The sequence below is a fragment of the Salvelinus fontinalis genome, chromosome 6 (genome assembly GCF_029448725.1).
Source record: "Salvelinus fontinalis isolate EN_2023a chromosome 6, ASM2944872v1, whole genome shotgun sequence".
Classification (NCBI taxonomy): Eukaryota; Metazoa; Chordata; class Actinopteri; order Salmoniformes; family Salmonidae; genus Salvelinus; species Salvelinus fontinalis.
In genome coordinates, this window is record NC_074670.1 from 13780771 (window position 1) to 13801749 (window position 20979).

A 20979-nucleotide genomic window follows, 5' to 3' on the forward strand; every position below is an offset into this window, starting at 1 on the left:
GAGAAGAGAGAGGTGAAGACAGAGGGATAAGGAGAGAGAGGTGAAGACAGAGGGATAAGGAGAGAGAGGTGAAGAAATAGGGATAAAGAGAGAGAAGTGAAGAAAGAGGGATGAGAAGAGAGAGAGGTGAAGAAAGAGGGATGAGAAGAGAGAGATGAAGACAGGGGGATAAGGAGAGAGAGGTGAAGACAGAGGGATACAGAGAGAGGTGAAGACAGAGGGATAAAGAGAGAGAGGTGAAGACAGAGGGATAAGGAGAGAGGAGGTGAAGAAAGAGGGATGAGAAGAGAGAGGTGAAGACAGAGGGATAAAGAGAGAGAGGTGAAGAAAGAGGGGTGAGAAGAGAGAGGTGAAGACAGAGGGATACGGAAAGAGGGGTGAAGACAGAGGGATAAAGAGAGAGGTGAAGAAAGAGGGATAAAGAGAGAGAAGTGAAGAAAGAGGGATGAGAAGAGAGAGAGTTGAAGAAATAGGGATGAGAAGAGAGAGGTGGAGACAGAGGGATAAGGAGAGAGAGGTGAATACAGAGGGATAAAGAGAGAGAGGTGAAGACAGAGGGATAAAGAGAGAGGTGAAGACATAGGGATAAGGAGAGAGAGGTGAAGACAGAGGGATAAGGAGAAAGAGGTGAAGACAGAGGGACGGAGAGAGAGGTGAAGAAAGAGGGATAAAGAGAGAGAGGTGAAGAAAGAGGGATGAGAAGAGAGAGGTGAAGACAGAGGGATAAGGAGAGAGAGGTGAAGACAGAGGGATACGGAGAGAGAGGTGAAGAAAGAGGGATAAGGAGAGAGAGGTGAAGAAAGAGGGATGAGGAGAGAGAGGTGAAGACAGAGGGATACAGAGAGAGGTGAAGACAGAGGGATAAAGAGAGAGAGGTGAAGACAGAGGGATAAGGAGAGAGGAGGTGAAGAAAGAGGGATGAGAAGAGAGAGGTGAAGACAGAGGGAAAAAGAGAGAGAGGTGAAGAAAGAGGGGTGAGAAGAGAGAGGTGAAGACAGAGGGATACGGAAAGAGGGGTGAAGACAGAGGGATAAAGAGAGAGGTGAAGAAAGACGGATGAGAAGAGAGAGGTGAAGACAGAGGGATAAGGAGAGAGAGGTGAAGACAGAGGGATAAGGAGAGAGAGGTGAAGAAATAGGGATAAAGAGAGAGAAGTGAAGAAAGAGGGATGAGAAGAGAGAGAGGTGAAGAAAGAGGGATGAGAAGAGAGAGATGAAGACAGGGGGATAAGGAGAGAGAGGTGAAGACAGAGGGATACAGAGAGAGGTGAAGACAGAGGGATAAAGAGAGAGAGGTGAAGACAGAGGGATAAGGAGAGAGGAGGTGAAGAAAGAGGGATGAGAAGAGAGAGGTGAAGACAGAGGGAAAAAGAGAGAGGTGAAGAAAGAGGGGTGAGAAGAGAGAGGTGAAGACAGAGGGATACGGAAAGAGGGGTGAAGACAGAGGGATAAAGAGAGAGGTGAAGAAAGAGGGATAAAGAGAGAGAAGTGAAGAAAGAGGGATGAGAAGAGAGAGAGTTGAAGAAATAGGGATGAGAAGAGAGAGGTGAATACAGAGGGATAAAGAGAGAGAGGTGAAGACAGAGGGATAAAGAGAGAGGTGAAGACATAGGGATAAGGAGAGAGAGGTGAAGACAGAGGGATAAGGAGAAAGAGGTGAAGACAGAGGGACGGAGAGAGAGGTGAAGAAAGAGGGATAAAGAGAGAGAGGTGAAGAAAGAGGGATGAGAAGAGAGAGGTGAAGAAAGAGGGATAAAAAGAGAGAGGTGAAGACAGAGGGATAAGGAGAGAGAGGTGAAGACAGAGGGATAAGGAGAGAGAGGTGAAGAAAGATGGATAAAGAGAGAGAGGTGAAGAAAAAGGGATGAGAAGAGAGAGAGGTGAAGAAAGAGGGATGAGAAGAGAGAGATGAAGATAGAGGGATAAGGAGAGAGAGGTGAAGACAGAGGGATACAGAGAGAGAGGTGAAGACAGAGGGATAAGGAGAGAGAGGTGAAGACAGAGGGATAAGGAGAGAGAGGTGAAGACAGAGGGATAAGGAGAGAGAGGTGAAGACAGAGGGATACAGAGAGAGAGGTGAAGACAGAGGGATAAGGAGAGAGAGGTGAAGACAGAGGGATAAGGAGAGAGAGGTGAAGACAGATGGATAAGGAGAGAGAGGTGAAGACAGAGGGATAAGGAGAGAGAGGTGAAGACAGAGGGATAAGGAGAGAGAGGTGAAGACAGAGGGATACAGAGAGAGAGGTAAAGACAGAGGGATAAAGAGAGAGAGGTGAAGAAAGAGGGATAAGAAGAGAGAGGTGAAGACAGAGGGATAAGGAGAGAGAGGTGAATACAGAGGGATAAAGAGAGAGAGGTGAAGACAGAGGGATAAAGAGAGAGAGGTGAAGACAGAGGGATAAGGAGAGAGAGGTGAAGAAAGAGGGGTGAGAAGAGAGAGGTGAAGACAGAGGGATACGGAAAGAGGGGTGAAGACAGAGGGATAAAGAGAGAGGTGAAGAAAGAGGGATAAAGAGAGAGAAGTGAAGAAAGAGGGATGAGAAGAGAGAGAGTTGAAGAAATAGGGATGAGAAGAGAGAGGTGGAGACAGAGGGATAAGGAGAGAGAGGTGAATACAGAGGGATAAAGAGAGAGAGGTGAAGACAGAGGGATAAAGAGAGAGGTGAAGACATAGGGATAAGGAGAGAGAGGTGAAGACAGAGGGACGGAGAGAGAGGTGAAGAAAGAGGGATAAAGAGAGAGAGGTGAAGAAAGAGGGATGAGAAGAGAGAGGTGAAGACAGAGGGATAAGGAGAGAGAGGTGAAGACAGAGGGATACGGAGAGAGAGGTGAAGAAAGAGGGATAAGGAGAGAGAGGTGAAGAAAGAGGGATGAGGAGAGAGAGGTGAAGACAGAGGGATACAGAGAGAGGTGAAGACAGAGGGATAAAGAGAGAGAGGTGAAGACAGAGGGATAAGGAGAGAGGAGGTGAAGAAAGAGGGATGAGAAGAGAGAGGTGAAGACAGAGGGAAAAAGAGAGAGAGGTGAAGAAAGAGGGGTGAGAAGAGAGAGGTGAAGACAGAGGGATACGGAAAGAGGGGTGAAGACAGAGGGATAAAGAGAGAGGTGAAGAAAGACGGATGAGAAGAGAGAGGTGAAGACAGAGGGATAAGGAGAGAGAGGTGAAGACAGATGGATAAGGAGAGAGAGGTGAAGAAATAGGGATAAAGAGAGAGAAGTGAAGAAAGAGGGATGAGAAGAGAGAGAGGTGAAGAAAGAGGGATGAGAAGAGAGAGATGAAGACAGGGGGATAAGGAGAGAGAGGTGAAGACAGAGGGATACAGAGAGAGGTGAAGACAGAGGGATAAAGAGAGAGAGGTGAAGACAGAGGGATAAGGAGAGAGGAGGTGAAGAAAGAGGGATGAGAAGAGAGAGGTGAAGACAGAGGGAAAAAGAGAGAGGTGAAGAAAGAGGGGTGAGAAGAGAGAGGTGAAGACAGAGGGATACGGAAAGAGGGGTGAAGACAGAGGGATAAAGAGAGAGGTGAAGAAAGAGGGATAAAGAGAGAGAAGTGAAGAAAGAGGGATGAGAAGAGAGAGAGTTGAAGAAATAGGGATGAGAAGAGAGAGGTGAATACAGAGGGATAAAGAGAGAGAGGTGAAGACAGAGGGATAAAGAGAGAGGTGAAGACATAGGGATAAGGAGAGAGAGGTGAAGACAGAGGGATAAGGAGAAAGAGGTGAAGACAGAGGGACGGAGAGAGAGGTGAAGAAAGAGGGATAAAGAGAGAGAGGTGAAGAAAGAGGGATGAGAAGAGAGAGGTGAAGAAAGAGGGATAAAAAGAGAGAGGTGAAGACAGAGGGATAAGGAGAGAGAGGTGAAGACAGAGGGATAAGGAGAGAGAGGTGAAGAAAGATGGATAAAGAGAGAGAGGTGAAGAAAAAGGGATGAGAAGAGAGAGAGGTGAAGAAAGAGGGATGAGAAGAGAGAGATGAAGATAGAGGGATAAGGAGAGAGAGGTGAAGAAAGAGGGATAAGGAGAGAGAGGTGAAGACAGAGGGATAAGGAGAGAGAGGTGAAGAAAGAGGGATAAGGAGAGAGAGGTGAAGACAGAGGGATAAGAAGACAGAGGTGAAGACAGAGGGATAAGGAGAGAGAGGTGAAGACAGATGGATAAGGAGAGAGAGGTGAAGACAGATGGATAAGGAGAGAGAGGTGAAGACAGAGGGATAAGGAGAGAGAGGTGAAGACAGAGGGATAAGGAGAGAGAGGTGAAGACAGAGGGATACAGAGAGAGAGGTGAAGACAGAGGGATAAGGAGAGAGAGGTGAAGACAGAGGGATAAGGAGAGAGAGGTGAAGACAGATGGATAAGGAGAGAGAGGTGAAGACAGAGGGATAAGGAGAGAGAGGTGAAGACAGAGGGATAAGGAGAGAGAGGTGAAGACAGAGGGATACAGAGAGAGAGGTAAAGACAGAGGGATAAAGAGAGAGAGGTGAAGAAAGAGGGATAAGAAGAGAGAGGTGAAGACAGAGGGATAAGGAGAGAGAGGTGAATACAGAGGGATAAAGAGAGAGAGGTGAAGACAGAGGGATAAAGAGAGAGAGGTGAAGACAGAGGGATAAGGAGAGAGAGGTGAAGACAGAGGGATAAGGAGAGAGAGGTGAAGACAGAGGGATAAGGAGAGAGAGGTGAATACAGATGGATAAAGAGAGAGAGGTGAAGACAGAGGGATAAGGAGAGAGAGGTGAAGACAGAGGGATAAGGAGAGAGAGGTGAAGAAAGAGGGCTAAAGAGAGAGAGGTGAAGAAAGAGGGATGAGAGAGAAAGAGGTGAAGAAAGAGGGATGAGAAGAGAGAGATGAAGACAGGGGGATAAGGAGAGAGAGGTGAAGACAGAGGGATACAGAGAGAGGTGAAGACAGAGGGATAAAGAGAGAGAGGTGAAGACAGAGGGATAAGGAGAGAGGAGGTGAAGAAAGAGGGATGAGAAGAGAGAGGTGAAGACAGAGGGAAAAAGAGAGAGAGGTGAAGAAAGAGGGGTGAGAAGAGAGAGGTGAAGACAGAGGGATACGGAAAGAGGGGTGAAGACAGAGGGATAAAGAGAGAGGTGAAGAAAGACGGATGAGAAGAGAGAGGTGAAGACAGAGGGATAAGGAGAGAGAGGTGAAGACAGAGGGATAAGGAGAGAGAGGTGAAGAAATAGGGATAAAGAGAGAGAAGTGAAGAAAGAGGGATGAGAAGAGAGAGAGGTGAAGAAAGAGGGATGAGAAGAGAGAGATGAAGACAGGGGGATAAGGAGAGAGAGGTGAAGACAGAGGGATACAGAGAGAGGTGAAGACAGAGGGATAAAGAGAGAGAGGTGAAGACAGAGGGATAAGGAGAGAGGAGGTGAAGAAAGAGGGATGAGAAGAGAGAGGTGAAGACAGAGGGAAAAAGAGAGAGAGGTGAAGAAAGAGGGGTGAGAAGAGAGAGGTGAAGACAGAGGGATACGGAAAGAGGGGTGAAGACAGAGGGATAAAGAGAGAGGTGAAGAAAGAGGGATAAAGAGAGAGAAGTGAAGAAAGAGGGATGAGAAGAGAGAGAGTTGAAGAAATAGGGATGAGAAGAGAGAGGTGAAGACAGAGGGATAAGGAGAGAGAGGTGAAGACAGAGGGATAAAGAGAGAGAGGTGAAGACAGAGGGATAAAGAGAGAGGTGAAGACATAGGGATAAGGAGAGAGAGGTGAAGACAGAGGGATAAGGAGAAAGAGGTGAAGACAGAGGGACGGAGAGAGAGGTGAAGAAAGAGGGATAAAGAGAGAGAGGTGAAGAAAGAGGGATGAGAAGAGAGAGGTGAAGACAGAGGGATACGGAGAGAGAGGTGAAGACAGAGGGATACGGAGAGAGAGGTGAAGAAAGAGGGATAAGGAGAGAGAGGTGAAGAAAGAGGGATGAGAAGAGAGAGGTGAAGACAGAGGGATACAGAGAGAGAGGTGAAGAAAGAGGGATAAAAAGAGAGAGGTGAAGACAGAGGGATAAGGAGAGAGAGGTGAAGACAGAGGGATAAGGAGAGAGAGGTGAAGAAAGATGGATAAAGAGAGAGAGGTGAAGAAAAAGGGATGAGAAGAGAGAGAGGTGAAGAAAGAGGGATGAGAAGAGAGAGATGAAGACAGAGGGATAAGGAGAGAGAGGTGAAGAAAGAGGGATAAGGAGAGAGAGGTGAAGACAGAGGGATAAGGAGAGAGAGGTGAAGACAGATGGATAAGGAGAGAGAGGTGAAGACAGAGGGATAAGGAGAGAGAGGTGAATACAGAGGGATAAAGAGAGAGAGGTGAAGACAGAGGGATAAAGAGAGAGGTGAAGACATAGGGATAAGGAGAGAGAGGTGAAGACAGAGGGATAAGGAGAAAGAGGTGAAGACAGAGGGACGGAGAGAGAGGTGAAGAAAGAGGGATAAAGAGAGAGAGGTGAAGAAAGAGGGATGAGAAGAGAGAGGTGAAGACAGAGGGATACGGAGAGAGAGGTGAAGACAGAGGGATACGGAGAGAGAGGTGAAGAAAGAGGGATAAGGAGAGAGAGGTGAAGAAAGAGGGATGAGAAGAGAGAGGTGAAGACAGAGGGATACAGAGAGAGAGGTGAAGAAAGAGGGATAAAAAGAGAGAGGTGAAGACAGAGGGATAAGGAGAGAGAGGTGAAGACAGAGGGATAAGGAGAGAGAGGTGAAGAAAGATGGATAAAGAGAGAGAGGTGAAGAAAAAGGGATGAGAAGAGAGAGAGGTAAAGAAAGAGGGATGAGAAGAGAGAGATGAAGACAGAGGGATAAGGAGAGAGAGGTGAAAAAAGAGGGATAAGGAGAGAGAGGTGAAGACAGAGGGATAAGGAGAGAGAGGTGAAGAAAGAGGGATAAGGAGAGAGAGGTGAAGACAGAGGGATAAAGAGAGAGGTGAAGACAGAGGGATAAGGAGAGAGAGGTGAAGACAGAAGGATACAGAGAGAGAGGTAAAGACAGAGGGATAAAGAGAGAGAGGTGAAGAAAGAGGGATAAGAAGAGAGAGGTGAAGACAGAGGGATGAGGAGAGAGAGGTGAAGACAGAGGGATAAGGAGAGAGAGGTGAAGACATATGGATAAGGAGAGAGAGGTGAAGACAGAGGGATAAGGAGAGAGAGGTGAAGACAGAGGGATAAGGAGAGAGAGGTGAAGACAGAGGGATAAGGAGAGAGAGGTGAAGACAGAGGGATAAGAAGAGAGAGGTGAAGACAGAGGGATAAGGAGAGAGAGGTGAAGACAGATGGATAAGGAGAGAGAGGTGAAGACAGATGGATAAGGAGAGAGAGGTGAAGACAGAGGGAGAAGGAGAGAGAGGTGAAGACAGAGGGATGAGGAGAGAGAGGTGAAGACAGAGGGATAAGGAGAGAGAGGTGAAGACAGAGGGATAAGGAGAGAGAGGTGAAGACAGAGGGATACAGAGAGAGAGGTGAAGACAGAGGGATAAGGAGAGAGGAGGTGAAGAAAGAGGGATGAGAAGAGAGAGGTGAAGACAGAGGGAAAAAGAGAGAGAGGTGAAGAAAGAGGGGTGAGAAGAGAGAGGTGAAGACAGAGGGATACGGAAAGAGGGGTGAAGACAGAGGGATAAAGAGAGAGGTGAAGAAAGAGGGATAAAGAGAGAGAAGTGAAGAAAGAGGGATGAGAAGAGAGAGAGTTGAAGAAATAGGGATGAGAAGAGAGAGGTGAAGACAGAGGGATAAGGAGAGAGGAGGTGAAGAAAGAGGGATGAGAAGAGAGAGGTGAAGACAGAGGGAAAAAGAGAGAGAGGTGAAGAAAGAGGGGTGAGAAGAGAGAGGTGAAGACAGAGGGATACGGAAAGAGGGGTGAAGACAGAGGGATAAAGAGAGAGGTGAAGAAAGAGGGATAAAGAGAGAGAAGTGAAGAAAGAGGGATGAGAAGAGAGAGAGTTGAAGAAATAGGGATGAGAAGAGAGAGGTGAAGACAGAGGGATAAGGAGAGAGAGGTGAATACAGAGGGATAAAGAGAGAGAGGTGAAGACAGAGGGATAAAGAGAGAGGTGAAGACATAGGGATAAGGAGAGAGAGGTGAAGACAGAGGGATAAGGAGAAAGAGGTGAAGACAGAGGGACGGAGAGAGAGGTGAAGAAAGAGGGATAAAGAGAGAGAGGTGAAGAAAGAGGGATGAGAAGAGAGAGGTGAAGACAGAGGGATACGGAGAGAGAGGTGAAGACAGAGGGATACGGAGAGAGAGGTGAAGAAAGAGGGATAAGGAGAGAGAGGTGAAGAAAGAGGGATGAGAAGAGAGAGGTGAAGACAGAGGGATACAGAGAGAGAGGTGAAGAAAGAGGGATAAAAAGAGAGAGGTGAAGACAGAGGGATAAGGAGAGAGAGGTGAAGACAGAGGGATAAGGAGAGAGAGGTGAAGAAAGATGGATAAAGAGAGAGAGGTGAAGAAAAAGGGATGAGAAGAGAGAGAGGTGAAGAAAGAGGGATGAGAAGAGAGAGAAGAAGACAGAGGGATAAGGAGAGAGAGGTGAAGAAAGAGGGATAAGGAGAGAGAGGTGAAGACAGAGGGATAAGGAGAGAGAGGTGAAGAAAGAGGGATAAGGAGAGAGAGGTGAAGACAGAGGGATAAAGAGAGAGGTGAAGACAGAGGGATAAGGAGAGAGAGGTGAAGACAGAGGGATACAGAGAGAGAGGTAAAGACAGAGGGATAAAGAGAGAGAGGTGAAGAAAGAGGGATAAGAAGAGAGAGGTGAAGACAGAGGGATAAGGAGAGAGAGGTGAAGACAGAGGGATAAGGAGAGAGAGGTGAAGACAGATGGATAAGGAGAGAGAGGTGAAGACAGAGGGATAAGGAGAGAGAGGTGAAGACAGAGGGATAAGGAGAGAGAGGTGAAGACAGAGGGATAAGGAGAGAGAGGTGAAGACAGAGGGATAAGGAGAGAGAGGTGAAGACAGAGGGATAAGAAGACAGAGGTGAAGACAGAGGGATAAGGAGAGAGAGGTGAAGACAGATGGATAAGGAGAGAGAGGTGAAGACAGATGGATAAGGAGAGAGAGGTGAAGACAGAGGGATAAGGAGAGAGAGGTGAAGACAGAGGGATAAGGAGAGAGAGGTGAAGACAGAGGGATAAGGAGAGAGAGGTGAAGACAGAGGGATAAGGAGAGAGAGGTGAAGACAGAGGGATACAGAGAGAGAGGTGAAGACAGAGGGATAAGGAGAGAGAGGTGAAGACAGAGGGATAAGGAGAGAGAGGTGAAGACAGATGGATAAGGAGAGAGAGGTGAAGACAGAGGGATAAGGAGAGAGAGGTGAAGACAGAGGGATAAGGAGAGAGAGGTGAAGACAGAGGGATAAGGAGAGAGAGGTGAAGACAGAGGGATAAAGAGAGAGAGGTGAAGACAGAGGGATGAGGAGAGATGAGGTGAAGAAAGAGGGATAAGGAGAGAGAGATGAAGACAGAGGGATAAAGAGAGAGGAGATGAAGACAGAGGGATAAAGAGAGAGGTGAAGACAGAGGGATAAGGAGAGAGAGGTGAAGACGGAGGGATAAGGAGAGAGAGGTGAAGACAGAGGGATAAGGAGAGAGAGGTGAAGACAGAGGGATAAAGAGAGAGAGATGAAGACAGAGGGATAAGGAGAGAGAGGTGAAGACAGAGGGATAAAGCGAGAGATGAAGACAGAGGGATAAAGAGAGAGAGGTGAAGACAGAGGGATAAGGAGAGAGAGGTGAAGACAGAGGGATAAGGAGAGAGAGGTGAATACAGAGGGATAAGGAGAGAGGAGGTGAAGACAGAGGGATAAAGAGAGAGAGATGAAGACAGAGGGATAAGGAGAGAGAGGTGAAGACAGAGAGATAAGGAGAGAGGAGGTGAAGACAGAGGGATAAGGAGAGAGGAGGTGAAGACAGAGGGATAAAGAGAGAGAGATGAAGACAGAGGGATAAGGAGAGAGAGGTGAAGACAGAGGGATAAAGCGAGAGATGAAGACAGAGGGATAAGGAGAGAGAGAGGTGAAGACAGAGGGATAAGGAGAGAGAGGTGAATACAGAGGGATAAGGAGAGAGAGGTGAAGACAGAGGGATAAGGAGAGAGAGGTGAATACAGAGGGATAAGGAGAGAGAGGTGAAGACAGAGAGATAAGGAGAGAGGAGGTGAAGACAGAGGGATAAGGAGAGAGAGGTGAAGACAGAGGGATAAGGAGAGAGAGGTGAAGACAGAGAGATAAGGAGAGAGGAGGTGAAGACAGAGGGATAAAGAGAGAGAGGTGAAGACAGAGGGATAAGGAGAGAGAGGTGAAGACAGAGAGATAAGGAGAGAGGAGGTGAAGACAGAGGGATAAGGAGAGAGAGGTGAAGACAGAGGGATAAGGAGAGAGAGGTGAATACAGATGGATAAAGAGAGAGAGGTGAAGACAGAGGGATAAGGAGAGAGAGGTGAAGACAGAGGGATAAGGAGAGAGAGGTGAAGAAAGAGGGATAAAGAGAGAGAGGTGAAGAAAGAGGGATGAGAGAGAAAGAGGTGAAGAAAGAGGGATGAGAAGAGAGAGATGAAGACAGGGGGATAAGGAGAGAGAGGTGAAGACAGAGGGATACAGAGAGAGGTGAAGACAGAGGGATAAAGAGAGAGAGGTGAAGACAGAGGGATAAGGAGAGAGGAGGTGAAGAAAGAGGGATGAGAAGAGAGAGGTGAAGACAGAGGGGTGAGAAGAGAGAGGTGAAGACAGAGGGATACGGAAAGAGGGGTGAAGACAGAGGGATAAAGAGAGAGGTGAAGAAAGAGGGATGAGAAGAGAGAGGTGAAGACAGAGGGATAAGGAGAGAGAGGTGAAGACAGAGGGATAAGGAGAGAGAGGTGAAGAAATAGGGATAAAGAGAGAGAAGTGAAGAAAGAGGGATGAGAAGAGAGAGAGGTCAAGAAAGAGGGATGAGAAGAGAGAGATGAAGACAGGGGGATAAGGAGAGAGAGGTGAAGACAGAGGGATACAGAGAGAGGTGAAGACAGAGGGATAAAGAGAGAGAGGTGAAGACAGAGGGATAAGGAAAGAGGAGGTGAAGAAAGAGGGATGAGAAGAGAGAGGTGAAGACAGAGGGAAAAAGAGAGAGAGGTGAAGAAAGAGGGGTGAGAAGAGAGAGGTGAAGACAGAGGGATACGGAAAGAGGGGTGAAGACAGAGGGATAAAGAGAGAGGTGAAGAAAGAGGGATAAAGAGAGAGAAGTGAAGAAAGAGGGATGAGAAGAGAGAGAGTTGAAGAAATAGGGATGAGAAGAGAGAGGTGAAGACAGAGGGATAAGGAGAGAGAGGTGAATACAGAGGGATAAAGAGAGAGAGGTGAAGACAGAGGGATAAAGAGAGAGGTGAAGACATAGGGATAAGGAGAGAGAGGTGAAGACAGAGGGATAAGGAGAAAGAGGTGAAGACAGAGGGACGGAGAGAGAGGTGAAGAAAGAGGGATAAAGAGAGAGAGGTGAAGAAAGAGGGATGAGAAGAGAGAGGTGAAGACAGAGGGATACGGAGAGAGAGGTGAAGACAGAGGGATACGGAGAGAGAGGTGAAGAAAGAGGGATAAGGAGAGAGAGGTGAAGACAGAGGGATACAGAGAGAGAGGTGAAGAAAGAGGGATAAAAAGAGAGAGGTGAAGACAGAGGGATAAGGAGAGAGAGGTGAAGACAGAGGGATAAGGAGAGAGAGGTGAAGAAAGATGGATAAAGAGAGAGAGGTGAAGAAAAAGGGATGAGAAGAGAGAGAGGTGAAGAAAGAGGGATGAGAAGAGAGAGATGAAGACAGAGGGATAAGGAGAGAGAGGTGAAGAAAGAGGGACAAGGAGAGAGAAGTGAAGACAGAGGGATAAGGAGAGAGAGGTGAAGAAAGAGGGATAAGGAGAGAGAGGTGAAGACAGAGGGATAAAGAGAGAGGTGAAGACAGAGGGATAAGGAGAGAGAGGTGAAGACAGAGGGATACAGAGAGAGAGGTGAAGACAGAGGGATAAGGAGAGAGAGGTGAAGACAGAGGGACGGAGAGACAGGTAAGGAAAGAGGGATAAAGAGAGAGAGGTGAAGAAAGAGGGATGAGAAGAGAGAGGTGAAGACAGAGGGATACGGAGAGAGAGGTGAAGACAGAGGGATACGGAGAGAGAGGTAAAGAAAGAGGGATAAGGAGAGAGAGGTGAAGAAAGAGGGATAAGAAGAGAGAGGTGAAGACAGAGGGATAAGGAGAGAGAGGTGAAGACAGAGGGATAAGGAGAGAGAGGTGAAGAAATAGGGATAAAGAGAGAGAAGTGAAGAAAGAGGGATGAGAAGAGAGAGAGGTGAAGAAAGAGGGATGAGAAGAGAGAGATGAAGACAGGGGGATAAGGAGAGAGAGGTGAAGACAGAGGGATACAGAGAGAGGTGAAGACAGAGGGATAAAGAGAGAGAGGTGAAGACAGAGGGATAAGGAGAGAGGAGGTGAAGAAAGAGGGATGAGAAGAGAGAGGTGAAGACAGAGGGATACAGAGAGAGAGGTGAAGAAAGAGGGGTGAGAAGAGAGAGGTGAAGACAGAGGGATACGGAAAGAGGGGTGAAGACAGAGGGATAAAGAGAGAGGTGAAGAAAGAGGGATAAAGAGAGAGAAGTGAAGAAAGAGGGATGAGAAGAGAGAGAGTTGAAGAAATAGGGATGAGAAGAGAGAGGTGAAGACAGAGGGATAAGGAGAGAGAGGTGAATACAGAGGGATAAAGAGAGAGAGGTGAAGACAGAGGGATAAAGAGAGAGGTGAAGACATAGGGATAAGGAGAGAGAGGTGAAGACAGAGGGATAAGGAGAAAGAGGTGAAGACAGAGGGACGGAGAGAGAGGTGAAGAAAGAGGGATAAAGAGAGAGAGGTGAAGAAAGAGGGATGAGAAGAGAGAGGTGAAGACAGAGGGATACGGAGAGAGAGGTGAAGACAGAGGGATACGGAGAGAGAGGTGAAGAAAGAGGGATAAGGAGAGAGAGGTGAAGACAGAGGGATACAGAGAGAGAGGTGAAGAAAAAGGGATAAAAAGAGAGAGGTGAAGACAGAGGGATAAGGAGAGAGAGGTGAAGACAGAGGGATAAGGAGAGAGAGGTGAAGAAAGATGGATAAAGAGAGAGAGGTGAAGAAAAAGGGATGAGAAGAGAGAGAGGTGAAGAAAGAGGGATGAGAAGAGAGAGATGAAGACAGAGGGATAAGGAGAGAGAGGTGAAGAAAGAGGGACAAGGAGAGAGAAGTGAAGACAGAGGGATAAGGAGAGAGAGGTGAAGAAAGAGGGATAAGGAGAGAGAGGTGAAGACAGAGGGATAAAGAGAGAGGTGAAGACAGAGGGATAAGGAGAGAGAGGTGAAGACAGAGGGATACAGAGAGAGAGGTGAAGACAGAGGGATAAGGAGAGAGAGGTGAAGACAGAGGGACGGAGAGACAGGTAAGGAAAGAGGGATAAAGAGAGAGAGGTGAAGAAAGAGGGATGAGAAGAGAGAGGTGAAGACAGAGGGATACGGAAAGAGGGGTGAAGACAGAGGGATAAAGAGAGAGGTGAAGAAAGAGGGATAAAGAGAGAGAAGTGAAGAAAGAGGGATGAGAAGAGAGAGAGTTGAAGAAATAGGGATGAGAAGAGAGAGGTGAAGACAGAGGGATAAGGAGAGAGAGGTGAATACAGAGGGATAAAGAGAGAGAGGTGAAGACAGAGGGATAAAGAGAGAGGTGAAGACATAGGGATAAGGAGAGAGAGGTGAAGACAGAGGGATAAGGAGAAAGAGGTGAAGACAGAGGGACGGAGAGAGAGGTGAAGAAAGAGGGATAAGGAGAGAGAGGTGAAGAAAGAGGGATGAGAAGAGAGAGGTGAAGACAGAGGGATACGGAGAGAGAGGTGAAGACAGAGGGATACGGAGAGAGAGGTGAAGAAAGAGGGATAAGGAGAGAGAGGTGAAGACAGAGGGATACAGAGAGAGAGGTGAAGAAAAAGGGATAAAAAGAGAGAGGTGAAGACAGAGGGATAAGGAGAGAGAGGTGAAGACAGAGGGATAAGGAGAGAGAGGTGAAGAAAGATGGATAAAGAGAGAGAGGTGAAGAAAAAGGGATGAGAAGAGAGAGAGGTGAAGAAAGAGGGATGAGAAGAGAGAGATGAAGACAGAGGGATAAGGAGAGAGAGGTGAAGAAAGAGGGACAAGGAGAGAGAAGTGAAGACAGAGGGATAAGGAGAGAGAGGTGAAGAAAGAGGGATAAGGAGAGAGAGGTGAAGACAGAGGGATAAAGAGAGAGGTGAAGACAGAGGGATAAGGAGAGAGAGGTGAAGACAGAGGGATACAGAGAGAGAGGTGAAGACAGAGGGATAAGGAGAGAGAGGTGAAGACAGAGGGACGGAGAGACAGGTAAGGAAAGAGGGATAAAGAGAGAGAGGTGAAGAAAGAGGGATGAGAAGAGAGAGGTGAAGACAGAGGGATACGGAGAGAGAGGTGAAGACAGAGGGATACGGAGAGAGAGGTAAAGAAAGAGGGATAAGGAGAGAGAGGTGAAGAAAGAGGGATGAGAAGAGAGAGGTGAAGACAGAGGGATACAGAGAGAGAGGTGAAGAAAGAGGGATAAAAAGAGAGAGGTGAAGACAGAGGGATAAGGAGAGAGAGGTGAAGACAGAGGGATAAGGAGAGAGAGGTGAAGAAAGATGGATAAAGAGAGAGAGGTGAAGAAAAAGGGATGAGAAGAGAGAGAGGTGAAGAAAGAGGGATGAGAAGAGAGAGATGAAGACAGAGGGATAAGGAGAGAGAGGTGAAGAAAGAGGGATAAGGAGAGAGAGGTGAAGATAGAGGGATAAGGAGAGAGAGGTGAAGAAAGAGGGATAAGGAGAGAGAGGTGAAGACAGAGGGATAAAGAGAGAGGTGAAGACAGAGGGATAAGGAGAGAGAGGTGAAGACAGAGGGATACAGAGAGAGAGGTGAAGACAGAGGGATAAAGAGAGAGAGGTGAAGAAAGAGGGATAAGAAGAGAGAGGTGAAGACAGAGGGATAAGGAGAGAGAGGTGAAGACAGAGGGATAAAGAGAGAGGTGAAAAAAGAGGGATGAGAAGAGAGAGGTGAAGACAGAGGGATAAGGAGAGAGAGGTGAAGACAGAGGGATAAGGAGAGAGAGGTGAAGAAATAGGGATGAGAAGAGAGAGAGGTGAAGAATGAGGGATGAGAAGAGAGAGGTGAAGACAGAGGGATAAGGAGAGAGAGGTGAATACAGAGGGATAAAGAGAGAGAGGTGAAGACAGAGGGATAAAGAGAGAGAGGTGAAGACAGAGGGATAAGGAGAGAGAGGTGAAGACAGAGGGATAAGGAGAGAGAGGTGAAGACAGAGGGATAAGGAGAGAGAGGTGAATACAGATGGATAAAGAGAGAGAGGTGAAGACAGAGGGATAAGGAGAGAGAGGTGAAGACAGAGGGATAAGGAGAGAGAGGTGAAGAAAGAGGGATAAAGAGAGAGAGGTGAAGAAAGAGGGATGAGAGAGAAAGAGGTGAAGAAAGAGGGATGAGAAGAGAGAGATGAAGACAGGGGGATAAGGAGAGAGAGGTGAAGACAGAGGGATACAGAGAGAGGTGAAGACAGAGGGATAAAGAGAGAGAGGTGAAGACAGAGGGATAAGGAGAGAGGAGGTGAAGAAAGAGGGATGAGAAGAGAGAGGTGAAGACAGAGGGAAAAAGAGAGAGAGGTGAAGAAAGAGGGGTGAGAAGAGAGAGGTGAAGACAGAGGGATACGGAAAGAGGGGTGAAGACAGAGGGATAAAGAGAGAGGTGAAGAAAGACGGATGAGAAGAGAGAGGTGAAGACAGAGGGATAAGGAGAGAGAGGTGAAGACAGAGGGATAAGGAGAGAGAGGTGAAGAAATAGGGATAAAGAGAGAGAAGTGAAGAAAGAGGGATGAGAAGAGAGAGAGGTGAAGAAAGAGGGATGAGAAGAGAGAGATGAAGACAGGGGGATAAGGAGAGAGAGGTGAAGACAGAGGGATACAGAGAGAGGTGAAGACAGAGGGATAAAGAGAGAGAGGTGAAGACAGAGGGATAAGGAGAGAGGAGGTGAAGAAAGAGGGATGAGAAGAGAGAGGTGAAGACAGAGGGAAAAAGAGAGAGAGGTGAAGAAAGAGGGGTGAGAAGAGAGAGGTGAAGACAGAGGGATACGGAAAGAGGGGTGAAGACAGAGGGATAAAGAGAGAGGTGAAGAAAGAGGCATAAAGAGAGAGAAGTGAAGAAAGAGGGATGAGAAGAGAGAGAGTTGAAGAAATAGGGATGAGAAGAGAGAGGTGAAGACAGAGGGATAAGGAGAGAGAGGTGAATACAGAGGGATAAAGAGAGAGAGGTGAAGACAGAGGGATAAAGAGAGAGGTGAAGACATAGGGATAAGGAGAGAGAGGTGAAGACAGAGGGATAAGGAGAAAGAGGTGAAGACAGAGGGACGGAGAGAGAGGTGAAGAAAGAGGGATAAAGAGAGAGAGGTGAAGAAAGAGGGATGAGAAGAGAGAGGTGAAGACAGAGGGATACGGAGAGAGAGGTGAAGACAGAGGGATACGGAGAGAGAGGTGAAGAAAGAGGGATAAGGAGAGAGAGGTGAAGAAAGAGGGATGAGAAGAGAGAGGTGAAGACAGAGGGATACAGAGAGAGAGGTGAAGAAAGAGGGATAAAAAGAGAGAGGTGAAGACAGAGGGATAAGGAGAGAGAGGTGAAGACAGAGGGATAACGAGAGAGAGGTGAAGAAAGATGGATAAAGAGAGAGAGGTGAAGAAAAAGGGATGAGAAGAGAGAGAGGTGAAGAAAGAGGGATGAGAAGAGAGAGATGAAGACAGAGGGATAAGGAGAGAGAGGTGAAGAAAGAGGGATAAGGAGAGAGAGGTGAAGACAGAGGGATAAGGAGAGAGAGGTGAAGAAAGAGGGATAAGGAGAGAGAGGTGAAGACAGAGGGATAAAGAGAGAGGTGAAGACAGAGGGATAAGGAGAGAGAGGTGAAGACAGAGGGATACAGAGAGAGAGGTAAAGACAGAGGGATAAAGAGAGAGAGGTGAAGAAAGAGGGATAAGAAGAGAGAGGTGAAGACAGAGGGATAAGGAGAGAGAGGTGAAGACAGAGGGATAAGGAGAGAGAGGTGAAGACAGATGGATAAGGAGAGAGAGGTGAAGACAGAGGGATAAGGAGAGAGAGGTGAAGACAGAGGGATAAGGAGAGAGAGGTGAAGACAGAGGGATAAGGAGAGAGAGGTGAAGACAGAGGGATAAGGAGAGAGAGGTGAAGACAGAGGGATAAGAAGACAGAGGTGAAGACAGAGGGATAAGGAGAGAGAGGTGAAGACAGATGGATAAGGAGAGAGAGGTGAAGACAGATGGATAAGGAGAGAGAGGTGAAGACAGAGGGATAAGGAGAGAGAGGTGAAGACAGAGGGATAAGGAGAGAGAGGTGAAGACAGAGGGATAAGGAGAGAGAGGTGAAGACAGAGGGATAAGGAGAGAGAAGTGAAGACAGAGGGATACAGAGAGAGAGGTGAAGACAGAGGGATAAGGAGAGAGAGGTGAAGACAGAGGGATAAGGAGAGAGAGGTGAAGACAGATGGATAAGGAGAGAGAGGTGAAGACAGAGGGATAAGGAGAGAGAGGTGAAGACAGAGGGATAAGGAGAGAGAGGTGAAGACAGAGGGATACAGAGAGAGAGGTGAAGACAGAGGGATAAGGAGAGAGAGGTGAAGACAGAGGGATACAGAGAGAGAGGTAAAGACAGAGGGATAAAGAGAGAGAGGTGAAGAAAGAGGGATAAGAAGAGAGAGGTGAAGACAGAGGGATAAGGAGAGAGAGGTGAATACAGAGGGATAAAGAGAGAGAGGTGAAGACAGAGGGATAAGGAGAGAGAGGTGAAGACAGAGGGATAAGGAGAGAGAGGTGAATACAGATGGATAAAGAGAGAGAGGTGAAGACAGAGGGATAAGGAGAGAGAGGTGAAGACAGAGGGATAAGGAGAGAGAGGTGAAGAAAGAGGGATAAAGAGAGAGAGGTGAAGAAAGAGGGATGAGAGAGAAAGAGGTGAAGAAAGAGGGATGAGAAGAGAGAGATGAAGACAGGGGGATAAGGAGAGAGAGGTGAAGACAGAGGGATACAGAGAGAGGTGAAGACAGAGGGATAAAGAGAGAGAGGTGAAGACAGAGGGATAAGGAGAGAGGAGGTGAAGAAAGAGGGATGAGAAGAGAGAGGTGAAGACAGAGGGAAAAAGAGAGAGAGGTGAAGAAAGAGGGGTGAGAAGAGAGAGGTGAAGACAGAGGGATACGGAAAGAGGGGTGAAGACAGAGGGATAAAGAGAGAGGTGAAGAAAGACGGATGAGAAGAGAGAGGTGAAGACGGAGGGATAAGGAGAGAGAGGTGAAGACAGAGGGATAAGGAGAGAGAGGTGAAGAAATAGGGATAAAGAGAGAGAAGTGAAGAAAGAGGGATGAGAAGAGAGAGAGGTGAAGAAAGAGGGATGAGAAGAGAGATATGAAGACAGGGGGATAAGGAGAGAGAGGTGAAGACAGAGGGATACAGAGAGAGGTGAATACAGAGGGATAAAGAGAGAGAGGTGAAGACAGAGGGATAAGGAGAGAGAGGTGAAGACAGAGGGATAAGGAGAGAGAGGTGAATACAGATGGATAAAGAGAGAGAGGTGAAGACAGAGGGATAAGGAGAGAGAGGTGAAGACAGAGGGATACGGAAAGACGGGTGAAGACAGAGGGATAAAGAGAGAGGTGAAGAAAGAGGGATAAAGAGAGAGAAGTGAAGAAAGAGGGATGAGAAGAGAGAGAGTTGAAGAAATAGGGATGAGAAGAGAGAGGTGAAGACAGAGGGATAAGGAGAGAGAGGTGAATACAGAGGGATAAAGAGAGAGAGGTGAAGACAGAGGGATAAAGAGAGAGGTGAAGACATAGGGATAAGGAGAGAGAGGTGAAGACAGAGGGATAAGGAGAAAGAGGTGAAGACAGAGGGACGGAGAGAGAGGTGAAGAAAGAGGGATAAAGAGAGAGAGGTGAAGAAAGAGGGATGAGAAGAGAGAGGTGAAGACAGAGGGATACGGAGAGAGAGGTGAAGACAGAGGGATACGGAGAGAGAGGTGAAGAAAGAGGGATAAGGAGAGAGAGGTGAAGAAAGAGGGATGAGAAGAGAGAGGTGAAGACAGAGGGATACAGAGAGAGAGGTGAAGAAAGAGGGATAAAAAGAGAGAGGTGAAGACAGAGGGATAAGGAGAGAGAGGTGAAGACAGAGGGATAAGGAGAGAGAGGTGAAGAAAGATGGATAAAGAGAGAGAGGTGAAGAAAAAGGGATGAGAAGAGAGAGAGGTGAAGAAAGAGGGATGAGAAGAGAGAGAAGAAGACAGAGGGATAAGGAGAGAGAGGTGAAGAAAGAGGGATAAGGAGAGAGAGGTGAAGACAGAGGGATAAGGAGAGAGAGGTGAAGAAAGAGGGATAAGGAGAGAGAGGTGAAGACAGAGGGATAAAGAGAGAGGTGAAGACAGAGGGATAAGGAGAGAGAGGTGAAGACAGAGGGATACAGAGAGAGAGGTAAAGACAGAGGGATAAAGAGAGAGAGGTGAAGAAAGAGGGATAAGAAGAGAGAGGTGAAGACAGAGGGATAAGGAGAGAGAGGTGAAGACAGAGGGATAAGGAGAGAGAGGTGAAGACAGATGGATAAGGAGAGAGAGGTGAAGACAGAGGGATAAGGAGAGAGAGGTGAAGACAGAGGGATAAGGAGAGAGAGGTGAAGACAGAGGGATAAGGAGAGAGAGGTGAAGACAGAGGGATAAGGAGAGAGAGGTGAAGACAGAGGGATAAGAAGACAGAGGTGAAGACAGAGGGATAAGGAGAGAGAGGTGAAGACAGATGGATAAGGAGAGAGAGGTGAAGACAGATGGATAAGGAGAGAGAGGTGAAGACAGAGGGATAAGGAGAGAGAGGTGAAGACAGAGGGATAAGGAGAGAGAGGTGAAGACAGAGGGATAAGGAGAGAGAGGTGAAGACAGAGGGATAAGGAGAGAGAGGTGAAGACAGAGGGATACAGAGAGAGAGGTGAAGACAGAGGGATAAGGAGAGAGAGGTGAAGACAGAGGGATAAGGATAGAGAGGTGAAGACAGATGGATAAGGAGAGAGAGGTGAAGACAGAGGGATAAGGAGAGAGAGGTGAAGACAGAGGGATAAGGAGAGAGAGGTGAAGACAGAGGGATAAGGAGAGAGAGGTGAAGACAGAGGGATAAAGAGAGAGAGGTGAAGACAGAGGGATGAGGAGAGATGAGGTGAAGAAAGAGGGATAAGGAGAGAGAGATGAAGACAGAGGGATAAAGAGAGAGGTGAAGACAGAGGGATAAGGAGAGAGAGGTGAAGACGGAGGGATAAGGAGAGAGAGGTGAAGACAGAGGGATAAGGAGAGAGAGGTGAAGACAGAGGGATAAGGAGAGAGAGGTGAAGACAGAGGGATAAAGCGAGAGATGAAGACAGAGGGATAAAGAGAGAGAGGTGAAGACAGAGGGATAAGGAGAGAGAGGTGAAGACAGAGGGATAAGGAAAGAGAGGTGAATACAGAGGGATAAGGAGAGAGGAGGTGAAGACAGAGGGATAAAGAGAGAGAGATGAAGACAGAGGGATAAGGAGAGAGAGGTGAAGACAGAGAGATAAGGAGAGAGGAGGTGAAGACAGAGGGATAAGGAGAGAGGAGGTGAAGACAGAGGGATAATGAGAGAGAGATGAAGACAGAGGGATAAGGAGAGAGAGGTGAAGACAGAGGGATAAAGCGAGAGATGAAGACAGAGGGATAAGGAGAGAGAGAGGTGAAGACAGAGGGATAAGGAGAGAGAGGTGAATACAGAGGGATAAGGAGAGAGAGGTGAAGACAGAGGGATAAGGAGAGAGAGGTGAATACAGAGGGATAAGGAGAGAGAGGTGAAGACAGAGAGATAAGGAGAGAGGAGGTGAAGACAGAGGGATAAGGAGAGAGAGGTGAAGACAGAGGGATAAGGAGAGAGAGGTGAAGACAGAGGGATAAG

At 47.5% G+C, this 20979-nt stretch overlaps 1 protein-coding gene across 1 annotated transcript in view; it reads right to left on the reverse strand.

Moving 5' to 3' along the window:
* The window catches only part of LOC129857104 (neuronal acetylcholine receptor subunit beta-2-like), an 86045-nt gene that overhangs the window by 28603 nt on the left and 36463 nt on the right, over positions 1–20979 (reverse strand). The gene's annotated exons all lie outside the window — the stretch shown is intronic.